Genomic DNA, 12,658 nt, shown 5'->3' with positions numbered 1-12,658 from the left:
ATTTAATTTTTGACTGTTTGATTAATATGTGTCTTGGTGTGTTTCTCCTTGGATTTGTCCTGTATGGTACTCTCTGCACTTCCTGGACTTGAGTATTTCCTTTCCCATATTAGGGAAGTTTTCAACTATAATCTCTTCAAATATTTTCTCAGACCCTTTCTTTTTCTCTTCTTCTTCTGGACCCCCAATAATTTGAATGTTGGTGTGTTTAATGTTGTCCCAGAGGACTCTGAGACTGTCTTCAGTTCCTTTCATTCTTTTTTCTTTATTCTGCTCTGCAGTAGTTTTTTCCACTATGTTATCTTCCAGGTCACTTATCCATTCTTCTGCCTAAGTTATTATGCTATTTATTCCTTCTAGAGAATTTTTAATTTTATTTATTGTGTTCATGATTGTTTGTTTGCTCTTTAGTTCTTCTAGGTGCTTGTTAAACGTTTCTTGTATTTTCTGCAATCTAGTTCCAAGATTTTGGATCATGTTTACCCTCATTACTCTGAATTGTTTTTCAGGTAGACTGCCTATTTCCTCTTCATTTGTTTGGTCTGGTGGGTTTTTACCTTGCTCCTTCATCTGCTGTGTGTTTCTCTGTCTTCTCGTTTTGCTTAACTTACTGTGTTTGGGGTCTCCTTTTCACAGGCTCCAGGTTTGTACTTCCCTTTGTTTTGGTGTCTGCCCCCACTGGGTAAGGTTGTTTCAGTGGCTTGTAGACCTCCTGGTGGAGGGGACTAGCTCCTGTGTTCTGGTGGGTGGGGCTCATCCGGTCGTGTGTTTTGGGGTGTCTGTGAACATAGAATGATTTTAAGCAGCCTCTCTGCTAATGGGTGGGGTTGTGCTCCTATCTTGCTAGTTGTTTGGCATGGGACATCCAGCACTGGAGCTTGCTGACCATTGGGTGGAGCTGGGTTTTACCATTGAGATGGAGCTCTCTGGCAGAGCTCTTGCTGATTGATATTATGTGGGGCTTGTAGGTCTCTGGTGGTTCAGTGTCCTGAACTCGGCTCTACTGCCTCAGAGGCTCAGGCCTGACACCAGGTTGGAGCACCAAGAGCGTGTAAGCCACATGGCTCAGAAGAAATGGCAGAAAAAAAGAAAGAAAATAAATAATTAAAATAAAAATAGAAAGAATTATTTTTAAAAATGTAATTAAAAAAAAGAATAGATGAACCAAACCAGTAAACGAATCCAGCAATTATAAGAAGCAGTAAAAACTATACTAAGATAAAACATAAAAAACAGAAATAAGTCAGTCATCCACAGCCAACCCCAAGTCTACATTTGCTCCCAAAGTCCACCACCTCAATTTTGGGTTGATCCATTGTCTATTCAGGTATTCCACAGATGCAATGTACGTCAAGTTGATTGTGGGGATTTAATCCGCTGCTCCTGAGGCTGCACAGAGAAGTTTCCCTTTTTCTTCCTTGTTTGCCCAGGTCCTGGCATTTAGCTTTGGTTTTGGCCCTACCTCTGTGTGTAGGTTGCCCTCATGCTTCTGTTCCCACCCAGACAGGATGGCGTTAAAGCAGCGGCTACTTAGGTGGCTCTGGCTCACTATGCTGGAGGGATGGAGGGGTATGATAGTTATAATTGGAATGCAGGGTGAGCCTGCAGTGGCAGAGGCCAGCGTGACGTTGCAACAGCCTGAGGCGCGCCATGTGTTCTTCCGGGGAAGTTGTCCCTGGATCATGGGACCCTGGCAGTGTCAGGCTGCACAGGCTTCTGGGGGGTCTGGATAGTGACCTGTGTTTGCACACAGGAGTCTTGGTGGCTGCAGCAGCATTGTTAGCGTTTCATGGCCATCTCTGGCATCCAAGCTGATAGCCGTGGCTTGTGCCCTTCTCTGGAGTGCGTTTAGGTAGTGCTCTGCTTTCTGTGGGCAGACAGGGAAGGAATCCCCTCTCCTTGTGCACCCCAAACCAATGGTCTCTTGCCTCTTTGGCAGGTCCAGACTTTTTCCTGGACTCCCTCCCGGCTAGCTGTGGCGCACTAGCCCCCTTCAGGCTGTGTTCACGCAGCCAACCCCGGTCCTATCCCTGGGGTCTGACGTCTGAAGCCTGAGCCTCAGCTCCCAGCCCCCACCCGCCATGGTGGGTGAGCAGACAAGCCTCTCAGGCTGGTGAGTGCTGGTTGGCCCCCATCCTCTGTGCGGGAATCTCTCCGCTTTGCCCTCTGCACCCCTGTTGCTGCGCTCTCCTCTATGGACTTGAAGCTTCACCCCCACCCACCCCCCGTCTCCACCAGTGAAGTGGCTTCCTAGTGCGTGGAAACTTTTCCTCCACAGCTCCCTCCCACTGGTGCAGGTCCTGTCCCTATCCTTTTGTCTGTTTTTTCCTTTTTCTTTTGCCCTACCCAGGTATGTGGGGATTTTCTTGCCTTTTGGGGAGTCTGAGGTCTTCTGCCAGCGTTCAATAGGTGTTCTGTAGGAGTTGTTCCACATGTAGATGTATTTTTGATGTATTTGCAGGAAGGAAGGTGATCTCCACGTTTTACTCCTCCACCATCTTGAAGGTCCCCCCTTATTATTTTTAGAATCGTTTTGTTTTTCTCATGTTTCCAGAAAGGATTCTTAGCTTTCATTCCTCTACTTATGTTCTCATCCAGGATAAAATTTATTTTATTTGAAATAAAATGGGTGCTGATTTTCTACTAGATATATAATCAGAAAGTTTTGTGCAACCCCAGATCTGTCACTAAATAAATATGTGATCTTTGTGAAGTTACTCAGTGTCTCTGAGTATGACTTTTTATTTGCAAAATTATAAATAAGAGCTTGATACTTTATCTACCTTCTAGCATTGTGAGAATGTGAACAAAAGTACTTAGTAATCCCCAGTGTCTTCCTGTTTCCCCACATGCATATCCCTCCCTCCTTTGTTCCATGATATCATTCCATTCCTACTATGATTATGTGTTCTTTCTCAATTTCAACATTTTAGTCTACAACCCTTCCTTGACCTCCTTAACTCCAGTGAGCTACCCCTCCAACTTCACTTCATGGTCTTGGGAACAACCTAATCTTACCATAATCCTATTCAAACCCATTGTCACATCCTAACTAAATTTTCTGGGAGTTAGCTCAAATAACTTCACTTTCCCTTCTCTCTCCTCTAAATAGTTATATATCTATTTTTAGTTTATTTTTGTTATATTCATAATTATATATTTAATTATGAATAATCCATTGAAACCTCAGTTTCTTGTTATATCAACTATAGATTATATTTCTCAATTCCCATCATAATGTAATAGTAATAGAGAATACAACCTACCCTCCCTATCTTTCTCCATATTTCGAAGACTGTACTTTACTTTTATATAGCCAAACTAATAAAACTGACATTTTTGATACCTATAATTAAATCTCTGTTGATTTTTTAATTTCAAGTTTTTTGTTTTTTGGTTTTTTTGGGGGTACGCGGGCCTCTCACTGCTGTGGCCTCTCCCGTTGCGGAGCACAGGCTCTGGACGCGCAGACTCAGTGGCCATTGCTCATGGGCCCAGCTGCTCCATGGCGTGTGGGATCCTCCCGGACCGAGGCACGAACCCGTGTCCCCTGCATCAGCAGGCAGACTCTCAACCACTGCGCCACCAGGGAAGCCCAAATTTCAAGTTTTGAAGACCAATAAACAGAATCTTATAATTTTGGATAAACAGTGAACTAGATAAAATGAAAGCCCTCCTTCCTCAATCAACTAAAAATGCAACATAAAATAGGCAGAAATCTCAGAGGGCTATATGTGGAGTGAAAAATCTGCTTACTTGCTAGGATGGATAATAAGAATCTTGATTGTCTTGGTCTGGACTTAGGGGACAAATAGTGTCCCCTAGGAATTTTTAGTTAAGGTTCTGTGCCATAACACGCTACTATGAGATGCAAGAATCAGTAACTGGACAAGTTAATAGTCAGGATAGTCCCAAGGCAACAAGGCAGGGTCTCTGGGGAGAAGCAAATGCAAAACCTCTCTGGAATGTTATGTCCTTAACTCTAGCTATTTAGACTTCCCATCAATTAGGAGCCACTGAAGATGGCTTCTGAAGATGAGTTTATTATCCTAAATTATCAAAGGCATAAAGTGGCACGAGTCAGAGTCAACAGTGTAATGACAAGTGTGCTTAAACCCCACAAAACTTCAGATACAGGTGAGGAAATAATTATTATTTAAAAAATTAAAAACATAAAAGAGAATAAAAACCCTAAAGCAAACAGACACTGTAAAAATGGCAGGGTAGAGAAAAAAACCCAAAAGAACTATAAATAACAAAATATATTCACAAAATATATTTCATCTGAAATATATTTATATCAGAAATAAAAACTTCTGTGGATGGGTTAAATAGGAGATCAGAAACAGCTGAAGAGAGGATTAGTAAACTGTAAGATAAAACGAAGGGGTTACCCACCCTGCAGCACACAATTAAGACAGAAAAGACATGGAAGTAGTTAATAGACATGTTGAAGAGCGATAATGGCTATGAATTTTTCTGAATTAACAAAAGACATGATTCCTCAGATTCAAGAAATGCTACACGTTCAAATCAGGATCCAAAAAGTTCTCTACATTTGGTTGAGTTTTCTGTTTCTTAAGTCTCTTTTATATCATCACAATTATCCCTTTCTTTTACTTTTTCTTTCTTCTTCTTTTTTTTAATGCCATTGGTTTACTGGGGAGAACTTGGCTATTTGTCCCATGTTCCAAGTTTGACTTATTCCTTCCTTGTGGTATCATTTAACTTGTTCCTCTATCCTCTATACTTTTTATAAATTGATAGTTAGACTAATGGTTCTATGAGATTCAGGTTTAATTTTTTAGGCCAAAATATCTCATAGATGTTGTTGTGTACTTTCTGTTGTATTATGTTGTGAAACACATCATGTTGGCTTTCTTGATTTTACTGATATCGATACTGGTCAAGAGATTTAAATGGTGGCAGCCTGATCTTTCTGAAAGAATAATTTTATTTTTAAAAATTATTAAAGAAATCAGTAATATACAGTTTTTGTGTCTCAAACTATAAAAGTTACATTTTCATTGGTAAAAATTTCTTTTTTCACTATCCGTTAACCTGCATTTAACACATAAAGATGCTTTTACTCTTTAACTAGGTTATTTCCAAGTTCATTTTCTAGATCATCTCAATTCAGTGAATTGAAGATATAATAGCATGTTTCATACATTTCAATATTGTTCATTGCATATGTTGTGTAATGATTTTCTTGAAAATGTTCAGTACTCAAACACAACACGACCATAATGAAAACCTTATTGAAGTTGTTTAAACTGCTTTATAATGCAGTACCTTTCACCAAGGAGGCTGAAAGAATGAATGAAACTATTATTAAAAGTTTTTGAATAATATCTTAATGATGATTTTTAATAGTCAAGGGAATTATTTTTCAACTTATCAATAGATTTCAGTGTGCTGGGGGTTTCCCTGACTTGATTGTTAAAAATACTTGCAGCTAAATTTTGTTACCATCATATTCCATGGACATGCATCCTGTCAGATCTACTTCAGGCTGCAGAAAATTGTCTTTGTTATTGTTTCCTACTTGATAGTGTGTATCCTGGTATTCGCACATTTTTGTTTTCCTACCACTCTTCTCTCTGGTTCTTCTGTAGTTATGATACTGAGCACCAAACTTGGAATCATGCTCTCCAAACAGGAATTGCCCTGTTGCTTAGTTACTGTTGGATTTTGAGAAATCCTTTTAATCTCTGAGCTTCATTTATCTCATGTGTAAAACCATGTTAGTGATCTCAGCCTCACAGGACTGTTGAGAAGATTAAACGAGACATTCTATATGAAATTCCCTGAGACATTGACTGGCACCTCATTGGCTTTCAAGAAGTGGTTTAATGCCTTTTATCAAATGTCTCTTCACTATCCATATTATTCATGTCCTTTCTTTATATGTTCATTTGTCCTTTCCTCGGTCCAACTTCTAAAAACAATTTTTGGATCATAGCCTCTTTTGAGAATCTATTTAAGTTATGGGCCCTTTTTAAAGGAACAGATTCTTATAACATTTTTGATATAAATTCAGGAGTTCATGAATACCCTTGGGGGATTCACAGACCCCAGGTTAATAATCCTTCCCTCAGACTGATCTTGTTCACTCTCTTAAACTCAAGTGTGATTTATGAATATATTGTTAAGCCTTTCAGTCATAAGCTTCTGTCCCCCCTTCACAATTCCCACTGGACATCTTCCTCTAGGTAAATATCCACTTTATGCTTTGAACTTCAGTACTTTAAATGACATTAATCTTTCGTATCCTAAATCAGTTGTCTCTTAATGACTTTCTTCTTTTTGTTAAGGGATCATTTTTTCAAGCAACCAAATTTGAATCATTGCAGTGTGAAGAGATAACAGATGTCGTTTAGAGTGTCATAAGTTTTGAGGAGCCAGCAGAGTCTGGCTTTAGAGTCTGGATAAGGGATTAAACACCAAAAATCCATTGAAATATTTCTCACAATCTTATCCTGTCTCCCCTACCACCATAGCAACAAACATTCCTTGATAAATATTAGAGATCTTATGAGAAGAGACAACAAGTTGTAATGTGTATTGGGAAATGACTCCAATTAAAAAACATTTTCCCTAGAGGACTCAAGTAAACACACACACACTGTTGTGTTTTATTTTGTTTTGTTTTTTGGACTTTGTGCAAAATACTGCCTACTTTGTGGTTTGCAAGAGGATCCAGAATTATCTAAGATATTTCTCAGTATTGTAGCCCCAAAGATGTTGGTTTAGTTCTATGCATATTCCTCTCTTATGTCTAACATAAATGGTTAAATAGATATTCACATCACACTAGTCATCCTATTAAATAATGGAAATGTGAAGGATTCCGGCTTTACTATTATACAAGTTTAAAGGTGAACCAAATGTAAGTTACCACCAAATTGTTCTTTCCTAATAAACAAATAAAATAAATCTGTAACAGTTCTTTATCTGGATGATCAAAGAAAGTACTGAAGATATGTACTGATTTAAAATCTCTGCCCTTTAACCTGAGTATCCCACATAACTTGCCTGAATTCTAAATTAACAATCCTCTTCTTAAACATTAACTTGCCCCCCAAATATTTTAATCACTTTATCATTTATAAGATTAGCTTCTTCAGGAAATCCTATTGTTTAACCTTCGTTATGGTCTGCAAAACCTAGAATAGAATTTTGTGGGTGGACCATGATGTCAGGGTTCTGTGTAGCACATGACAGTTATAGGTCCTGAACCCAACCCCTGTCTTCCTAAAGAAACTTCAGAATTCAGAATTCCTCAGAATGTTTCAACCCACCATTCATGTGATCGCAAATTAAAGTAAATGCTAAATTTGTTCAATGTAGTCCAGACCAAATGTCCCAACTCTTATATTCTGGCCTCTCATAACAGCTTTCATCTTAGTATTCATTAAAACATTCTCGAACATCACAAAGACCAAATGGGCTATACTCAGATTTTCACATACTTAAATGACTATTTAAGTATGTGCGTAGTAGTGAAGCTATTACTAATGACTGCTGAGAAAGCAACCACACTGAAATAGGCACAGAGTATAATTTACAAATTACCATTAACGTGGCATTTAAAAAAGCGGTTTTGGTCTCATAGCCCCAAGACCATTAGCCAATGTTTTATCCCAACAGAAAGACAGAAGACAAATGACTCAATCTGGATACATAAGTTGAAAAAAAATTTCACCATTATATTATTTCTGGAGCAATGACCATCTGTTTTAAAGAGTTACAGATTTATTTGCTATGACTTTGAAATCAAGACTACAAAACAAAATGGGGTTGAGTTTCATTTTTTAAGCTGTGATGGTAGTAACTATCTAGGATTGTGGTATGATTGGTAAAAATTGTAAATTATTTATTGATATATTGTGAAATGTAGTGTCACCTTGAGATTTTTAGAAAATCATCCTGAAGATTAGATGAGGATCCTGGGTAGAGACTTGATGATCTACTAGGAAGTGCAATTCTAAATTGGTTTTTAATAAACAGGAATACATCTGTGGAAGCGGTTACGTGTTAGACGTGAATCACTGCGCTATTTCACAGATTGCTAAACATAACACAGTTTAGCCTTTTAAAAATGTCAAAACACTTGAAGTAATAAGGAAAATGATAAATGTAGAACTCAAAAGTAATAAAAATGGGATATCTTCTGAGAAAAGGGGAAAAAGTCTCTAAAAGAGCTTCCCATATTGACTTGACATTCAGAACATCTCTTACGGTGAGCTTTCTTCCATATCACACACAGTGTGGGCCCCCAAAACACCCTTCTCTAGAGTGAGGATGTATTGTCACAGAAGTACTATCATCACAGAAGTTACATTCTCCCTAGAGAACCTGATGGCAGCCAGGAGCCCCTTGCCTAGAAGTGGATCCGGACAGTGGATCCAGACACACGTGCGGGCAAAGTTTTGTATACAATTAACTCCCTTTACCCATCTGTCATCTCCCATTGGGTCTACAGTCAACACGGACACCTCTGCTCTAGGGAACCTTGAATGATGCCTGTCAAAAACAAGCTTTTGCTGATTGCAAAAACATCAACTTATCAACCCAAGTTCACAAACCTGATTTTTTTCAAATAAAGACATCAGAAACAAATGCCCGCCTACACTGTATATGCTGTAGATTAATGAACCAACATAAGGATGCCAGCTGTGTCACCACTGCCATAGGTAGAGGCCCCATAAATATTCACTGATGATGATTAGTGAGGAACTGCCCCTTTGGGAAGTACTGTTTAGACTTGATTTTGTAGGCACTGGACAAGTCTGGTAGGAGGAGACCAAATCATCTCTAATTGACTCATCCTTTTGACCCCTACACAGGTCTTTTAAAATGTAAACCAACCCTCAGCCCATTAAGCAAATTTGAAGCACTCATCTTCAAGAAACATTCATCAAAAGTCGTTCCTTTAATACTTCTAAATATTACATAAATTATGTTAGGATGAAAAAACTGTACTGATGAAAAAACCTAGTGGCAGGGCAGGAGTAAAGATGCAGATGTAGAGAACGGACTTGAGGACACCGGGGGAAGGGGAAGCTGGGACGATGTGGGAGAGTAGCATTGACATATATACACTACCAAATGTAAAATGGATGGCTAGTGGGAAGCAGCTGCATAGCACAGGGAGATCAGCTCGATCGATGCTTTGTGATGACCTAGAGGGGTGGGATAGGGAGGGTGGGAGGGAGGCTTAAGAGGGAGGGGATGTGGGGATATATGTATACATATAGCTGATTCACTTTGTTATACAGCAGAAACTAACACAACATTGTAAAACAATTATACTCCAATAAAGGTATGAAAAAAAGCACATAATAATCATATAAGACAATATTAATGTGAACTTAGTTTTGTGAGTTTGCTTCTTATAGATGGTATCTGACTACAATGGAAAAGAGAAATAAATGATGATTTCGCAAAAATGTATTGTGTGTGCTATCAGGGAAGATTGTTTTAGATTCATAGAAAAGTATCCAAGAATTCTCAGTCCTCGTAGAAGCCTTTATATTTATTATAAATTACATTTTAGGTCTCTAAGAGACTTTTCCATTGTGACCATAGCTTATCAGGTAATGCAAGAGAAAATTCCATTCTGTAAATTGTATTTACTTCCTACGAGCAAGCTTCGTCAACTAGAAAATGAGCTAGTTCAGGAAGCATGGGATCAGAATTCAGATATTTATGAAAACTAAGTATTTTCCTCTATTTTCTTTTAACATTATGGATCTGTTCAAGCAGAACTATGACAGTGATTCAGGGCAAAAAAGTCAATGGTCCAGTATTTCTCAAAGTGCTGTTTTTTTCTTTTTTAAAGAAGTACACTTTCACTTAGTACCCAGTCTATCAATGCCTCCATATCTGGCATATTTTAGGTGTGATGGGAATTAGGGGAACAGGGTTTCTGAAACAAGTAGAGTATAATCCATTCCTGAAGGATCATCTGAGCTTGCTTAGAAAAAAAGCAAGTTTACATGCAATAATTAGAAAGTGGTAAATTACATCACATGTCGGGCCACCATTATAAACCATGAGATAGGGAAGAGAGGTGTGCCTTTCATTCAACGGGTCTCCAGGTAGCCCTCTAAGAATGAGTAGTTTATGATGCTGAAGAAAAAGGTGGGGGGGGCCATCCCATAAGAGAGACACAGTGGATCGTGATGTGATTAGTGGAGTGGCTGTGAACTAGATCAGGCCGACCACAGAGGAAAGGCCAGGTCATCTCTGATGCTGTGAAAGGTTGACTTGGTGAGATGAACTGAAAGAATGCTTCGGGTCTTACATTGTATTTAGCTTTGAAATTTGAAGACATTTACTAAAATCTAGAATTGATATTCTATTCTCTTTAATTAAAAAAATTTTTTAATTAATTTTTAATGGAGTAGAGTTGATTTACGATGTTGTGTTACTTTCTGCTGTACAGCAAAGTGAATCAGTTATACGTATACATATATCCACTCTTTTTTAGATTCTATTCCCATATAGGTCATTATGAGTATTGAGTAGAGTTCCCTGTGCTACACAGTAGGTTCTTATTAGCTATCTATTTTATATGTAGTAGTGTGTATATGTCAATCCCAATCTCCCAATTTATCCTTCCCCCCTCCCCCTTGGTAACCATAGGTTTGTCTTCCACATCTGTGACTCTATTTCTGTTTTGTAAATAGGCTCATTTGTACCGTTTTTTTTAGATTCCACATATAAGTGATATCATATGATATTTGTCTGACTTCACTCAGTATGACAGTCTCTAGGTCCATCCGTGTAGCTGTCTATTCTCTTTTAAAAAATCCTTTGCCTGAGGCAACCTTTCACTCAGTTCAGAGAAAGTCATATTTTACCACTTTATGCATAGTAGGTGTTGAGCACCTGTTATGTGCCGGCACTCCTGTGGTTATTGCTGGTGGATGGGACACGAAGGGGAATAACGTGATTCCTCTTCATCAGGAGGGCATCGTCTCATGGAAGAAAGAGGTAGGTACACTTTGATTACAGTATAACTTGGTACTTGCCATCACAGTGACGTAGGTAAAAGCGCACTGGGTACACAGTGCTTAGGAAGTGTGCGTCAAGGAAAGCTTGGTTTTGCTGGCGGAGAAAATGAGGAAGGGTTTGGTCGGGGGAGAGAGGGAATGGCATATGCGGAGGCACAGAAGATTAAGAAAGCTCACCATATTGGGGGAAGGATATGGTCACAGTTGTGGATGGTAAAGCGTCTTGGGTGCAATGGCAGAATGTTTATAAATAAGCAGGGGAAGGATTATAAAGAGCCTGGTACATTGCACTAAGTTAGGGATTCATCCCATAGGCAAAGAGAACCAAGGAAAGTTGATCAGGAAACAAATGATACCGTTCTATCTGAGACTGGGGAAAAAGGAAGAACTCTGCTAGAGGGTAGAAGGTGGATTGGCAAGGGAAAATCTGGACGCAAGTAATACGGACACGATTTATTTGAATCATTCAGCCAAGATGTGAGAGCGTTGTCAGAGATAACTCAATAAAGCTGTTAAAAAATAAGTAATTAATTTAAATGGCTGGTTAAAAAAAAAGACATGAGCAATGGAGAGGAAGAGATTACAGAGAGATGTGATCACTAACTAGGCTTAGAAGCTCAAAAACACCCACAGACATTATATTGGAATTTTGTCACTGGTGTGGCAGCTGGTAATAGCTGTTCCCCTTCGAATTATTCAAAGAGCCAAAACTTTAAATTTAAAACTAGCAGTAAAAGAATTATTATATCCCTACTAACTACCATATAGACCATTAACATGACTAAGATATAAAGTTAATTGAAGTCAGACTTTCTTGGTATTTTGAAATAGATGAAACCTATTAGAATGATGTCAACTTTGTTGAGGTCACATATAAAAGTCGATATCTTTGGAAGTTTCATTATTCAGAAATGGTTTGTAATTTCTAACACCTTTTAAATTATTACCCTAGCATTTATGAATGTAAAAGGTTAATTATTTCATCATTTCCTCTGACAATATTCAGCACATTTTGGGGAAGAAACCCAGTATGTATTTCTCCATGAGCAGTTGTAAATTCTTATGATGACTTTGCAAATCGTTCTTTTTTGGTGCAGTCTGGGGATGATTATTTAGAATATCCATCCAACAAACACCCTGAAATAAGAATCTCATTTATATGTATACTCCATAAAATTAGGATTTATTTTTTCTTGATAGAGGGCCAGTGTTACGGTTTAATACATTAGCAGTGATATTATTACAAGCAGTAGGCAAAATTATAATCATTTGAGGACCATTACTCATCTGAACGGTGCTGACACTGTCCTACTGCTAGTATAATCATATGCTAATGAAAGTTTATCAGCCACAGAAAACCCACAGTACATTATCACTGCCGAAATCATGTCCAATAAAGGATATTTAAGAGAGATACAAATGTAACATTGCAAATGTAGTGGATGGCTTTTCTTTGGTACTCATTCTTTTCAAAACAATGAGTGTATAAAATAATCAGTGTCCTGCGGTGTCAATTTATGAGAATTGCCATATTAGCTATAAAACTTTCTGTTTGATCACACAAAATTAGAGTCTGGTTCAAAGTTATTCAATCAAGTTCAAGTTTAACTTTCAAGATTTTTTTTCTCATTGTG

This window comes from Phocoena phocoena, chromosome 13, assembly GCF_963924675.1.
Source record: "Phocoena phocoena chromosome 13, mPhoPho1.1, whole genome shotgun sequence".
In the NCBI taxonomy this organism is placed as follows: domain Eukaryota; kingdom Metazoa; phylum Chordata; class Mammalia; order Artiodactyla; family Phocoenidae; genus Phocoena; species Phocoena phocoena.
This window is presented reverse-complemented; position numbering follows the sequence as displayed.